This window comes from Cheilinus undulatus, linkage group 22 (assembly GCF_018320785.1).
Source record: "Cheilinus undulatus linkage group 22, ASM1832078v1, whole genome shotgun sequence".
Classification (NCBI taxonomy): domain Eukaryota; kingdom Metazoa; phylum Chordata; class Actinopteri; order Labriformes; family Labridae; genus Cheilinus; species Cheilinus undulatus.
In genome coordinates this window covers 35,676,341-35,681,302 of record NC_054886.1, presented here as the reverse complement: position 1 = coordinate 35,681,302, position 4,962 = coordinate 35,676,341, and positions in this window count along the sequence as shown.

Genomic DNA, 4,962 nt, shown 5'->3' with positions numbered 1-4,962 from the left:
TCTGTGACACTTTTACAATAAATTTACCTGTCTATGAATTTCCCACCTTTTCTTGTGAAACTGTCAGGATTCTTTCAGGTAAGTTCTTCTGTGTTTACTCCACAGCTGTGTGATGAAGTACAACCCTGATTCCAAAATAGTTGGGACACTGTGTGATAAGTGATTCACAGTAGAGCACAAACATCACTTTTTTGGAATCGGGGTTGTATATGTAGTTTAAATTTTCTATATAAAACAGCCTCAAAGCGTTGAACATTTAGACATCCTCAGTGTGTCTGCAGAAAAAGGAGCAGCCGGTTCAAACTCAGTCGGCCAGACATTCCCTACAAACTCGTCTTGTTTTGTTTTCATGTTAAAAATTATCACAGGTTTTAGTTTTTTAGGAGTAGCTCCTCCTTGTGGACCTTTAAGATAGTAGGTCCCATAATCCCCTGCTTCCCTCAGTGTCATCTTTTGTCATTATTTTGATTGGGAGCCCCCTGTTGGTGGCGTTTATACACCGCGCCTTTTGTCGCTCAGGCTTCTGCAGCGTCAGCAGAAAGAGCAAGAGGAGGAGAGGGGCGGAGCCTGAGGGGGAGTTTGTGTTGGAACATCTGCTTTAAAGTGCACACACATTACCAGACGGGCGGAGCTGCCTGATTGGTGCTTTGTGGCGAGCTCAACAGATTCCTCTGTTCGCAGACGCCCGGGTGTGCGAGGACTTCCTGTGTGGTTACAGCCCCGCTCGTTCACCCTGTAATCACCACAAAGACCTCCTCATATCTGCAGAGCTGCAGCTCCGTGTTTCAGCCTGCTGACTTCATTATTTCATCAAAATGTGCAGAATTTCATGTCTGAACAGCAGGAACCTTGAAGCAGAAGAGCCCCAGCAGCAGAAGAACACAGGGGGACCACTCCTGTCAGGCTGTCAGAGTTCACCGAACTCCCACAGCCTCCACAGTCACCAGATCTCCAGCAGAGCAGCTTTGGGACGTGGTGGGACGGGAGATTCTCATCATGGATGTTCAGCTGATGAATTTGCAGCAGCTGTGTGACGCTATCGTGGCGATATGGACCAAAATCTCTGGTGAAACTATGCCATGAAGAATTAAAGTACTTCTGATGGCTTAAGGGGGTCCTAGGTGTACCTAATAAAGTGGCATTTCTTCTTGATAGTTTTTCCAATGTAAAATAAACCTCAGAGCTTCAGACAGATGTTACAGCAGTGATCCTCAGCGCGTGGCTCTGGAGCCACATGTGGATATTTTCTGTCTTCATTTGAAACATTATTCCCCCAGAAAACCTTAAAAAAGAAAACTCTGACCTCAGAAATTATTTATTACAGGTCACATTAATCAGTTTTACTGCTTTTAGTCCATTTTTGACACTTTTATCCTGCGTTTTGCAATCAAATGCCGCTTTTTTTTTTTTTGCATTTTTCCTACCTTTACTCTGATTTTTGCCCATTTTAGGGACTTTGCACTCATTTTTTGCCACGTTCTGCCCTTTTTTGCCCCTTTTCTCTTTGTCACTTTTCACCCATTTTTGACAGTTATCCCGCTTTTTGTAATTTTTGCCCCCTCTTGCACTTTTTTTGCCCTTTTTCTCCCATTTAAGCTGCCTTTTGCAAATAAATGACACTTTTTGGCCATTCTTCCACCTTTTTTCTGATTTTTGCCCATTGTTGTCACTTTTCACTCATTTTTTGCAGTTTTTGCCCTTTTTAGACCATTTCTGCCACCTTTGACTCATTTTTTGTCACTTTTATCACATTTTTGCCTCTTTTCTCCCAGTGTTTGCCACTTATAGCTAATTTGGCCACTTCTTTTAGTCACTTTAGCCCATTTTTGACACTTTCATTCTGCTTTTTGCATTTTTTTTGCCTCTTTTTCCACTTTTTGCCAATTTTTCCCACCATTATTCTGATTTTTGCCATCTTTAACTATTTTATGTCACTTCACACCCATTTTTTTGCCACTTTCTGCCCGTTTTTGCCTCTTTTCTCCCAGTGTTTGCTGCTTTTAGCCCATATTTGCCACCTTTTTGCCACTTTTATCCTGCTTTTTGACATTTTTTTGCCCCCTTTTCACCTTTTTTTGCCACTTCCCACCCACTTAAAATGCCTTTTGTAATTAAATGCCACTTTTTGCCCATTTTTCTTACCTTTTTCTGATTTTAGTCACTTTTCACTCATTCTCTGCCCATTTTTGCCATTTTCTCCCAGTGTTTCCTGCTTTTTGACCGTTTTTCCCACTTTTCTTCCAGTGTTTCCTGCTTTTTGACAGTTTTTGCCACTTTTCTCCCAGTGTTTCCTGCTTTTTGACCAGTTTTGCCACTTTTCTTCCAGTGTTTCCTGCTTTTTGACAGTTTTTGCCACTTTTCTCCCAGTGTTTCCTGCTTTTTGACCAGTTTTGCCACTTCTTCCCAGTGTTTCCTGCTTTTTGACCAGTTTTGCCACTTTCTCCCAGTGTTTCCTGCTTTTTGACTGTTTTTGCCACTTTTCTTCCAGTGTTTCCTGCTTTTTGACCAGTTTTGCAACTTTTCTCCCAGTGTTTCCTGCTTTTTGACTGTTTTTGCCACTTTTCTTCTAGTGTTTCCTGCTTTCTGACAGTTTTTGCCACTTTTCTCCCAGTGTTTCCTGCTTTTTGACAGTTTTTGCCACTTTTCTTCCAGTGTTTCCTGCTTTTTGACAGTTTTTGCCACTTTTCTCCCAGTGTTTCCTGCTTTTTGACCAGTTTTGCCACTTCTTCCCAGTGTTTCCTGCTTTTTGACCAGTTTTGCCACTTTCTCCCAGTGTTTCCTGCTTTTTGACTGTTTTTGCCATTTTTCTCCCAGTATTTCCTGCTTTTTGACTGTTTTTGCCACTTTCTCCCAGTGTTTCCTGCTTTTTGACAGTTTTTGCCACTTTTCTCCCAGTGTTTCCTGCTTTTTGACTGTTTTTGCCACTTTTCTTCCAGTGTTTCCTGCTTTTTGACTGTTTTTGCCACTTTTCTTCTAGTGTTTCCTGCTTTCTGACAGTTTTTGCCACTTTTCTCCCAGTGTTTCCTGCTTTTTGACTGTTTTTGCCACTTTTCTTCTAGTGTTTCCTGCTTTCTGACAGTTTTTGCCACTTTTCTCCCAGTGTTTCCTGCTTTTTGACTGCTTTTGCCACTTTTCTTCTAGTGTTTCCTGCTTTTTGACCGTTTTTGCCACTTTCTCCCAGTGTTTCCTGCTTTTTGACCATTTTTGCCATCTTTAATTTATCATAATTGCCACTTCTCACTGCTTAGATTGCAGCTTTTGCAAGTGTATTTTTCAACAGTTCTGCTCTTTGGTTGAGCAGGTTGGAGGAATAGTTGATGGTGTCTGCCTGATTCTTCCTAAACGTTGTTTTTAAAGTGTAATCTGATTACTTATATACTCTAAAATGTCCAGGTTGTGTGAGGAAACACAGAGACTTCTGTTAGAGGTGCACAGCCCTGCTGTTAGATTAGTTCGGAAGGAGCGCCCCCTGCTGGTGGAACCTGCATATCACTGCTGTTAATGATGAGAAAACCGTTTTATTGAGAGGTTTTGTGGATTTGGTTTAAAATCAGCATGATCACAACATGATCACGTCTTTGTCTTTTCTTTATGACATTAATCAGATATTTTCTTTTTACAACAATAATTACAATAATTCCAAAAACACTCTAGTAATCTCCTCCAGCATAGTCTTCATTTCCTCCTGCTGATGTTATTTCCTCTACAGATTCTTCCAGAGCCATAGCAGTAGTCTGGTTGGTTCTCCATCCATACCGTTGGTACTACAGTTCACTGTGTTTGATATCAACCTCCTCAGACCTGAGCTTTTGTTTGAAATGCATTTTTAGTCTCTCCCTCTAGTTTGGGTTGTTAGGATCCCAGATTTTTAAAAGCTCAGCCTTGTCTTTGAACAGGAATTCATCTCAAATTTCCCTAAATTTCAAAATTCTTAAACATTTTCTTTAAGTTTCCCTAAAAAGTACCCCAACATTTCCACAACTACTCCTCAATGTTTCAGTGAAATTTATCAGAAACCCTAAACTTTAATGGGAAAAAATCTCTGAGAATTAAAGTTAAATTCCTTATTAATTAGTTTTAAATTCGCCAAGTGTGTGAATATATTACCCAAGATTCCATGAAATGCTGGAATATTCCCCTAAACAGATGTGGAAAGTGTGACACAAACCAGTGGGTTTTCTACCTGTAATCTGAGCCAGTTAGACAAAGTGGATTTATTTTTGTCTCTTGTTCTGTCTAAACCCAGTTATCTTTGACTGATCCCTTTATTTTGATCTCAGCAGAGGGAGATGATCATGAACTACAGAGTTACAGTAAACTCAACTCTAGAGTGTAAATAACTCAACATTATGATTGTTTTAGTGTTCAAATCTCTGGTTCATGGGTGAATAAAGCAGGTTAATGCTGAGTCATCCTCTTTAACCAGTAAAACTAAGAAACTGATGAGGAACAGCTCTGTCTGCTCTGTGAATGTGGCACTATCTGTTATCTCAGCTTTGGTGAGACTGGAAAAGTGAAGGAAATTCAGTTGTTGGAGCCAAAAGCCAAAGATCAGATCGTTGTTCATGGATGTCAGAAGGTTGATGTGTGTATAGAGCTGTGTCTGATGAGGAAGAGGCCGCACACCGAAGAGCCGAAGGCGAGTGACCTCGCCCACTGGAAGTGAGTCTAGAGCGCAGTCCTGATCAGCAGGAAGAGATCACGGGAGAACTGTGAGTTCACGCAGGAATAGCATGTCGACAGTGGACTATTTTACCTTTTGGCTGCCAACTTGTGAGAAAACCTTGGAATGCGTCTTCGTCATTTGCGTGACTCAGTTGGCAGCTCTGACTTCACCCTCGTAAGCTAGCTGGCATGCGCAACTCCTCCCCATGGGGGATCTGATTTGACAAGAACAGGCTGTCTTCCTGCAATTCAGCCGATCAGAGGTAGCTTGGGTGAATTTCTAGACATCCGTGAGGA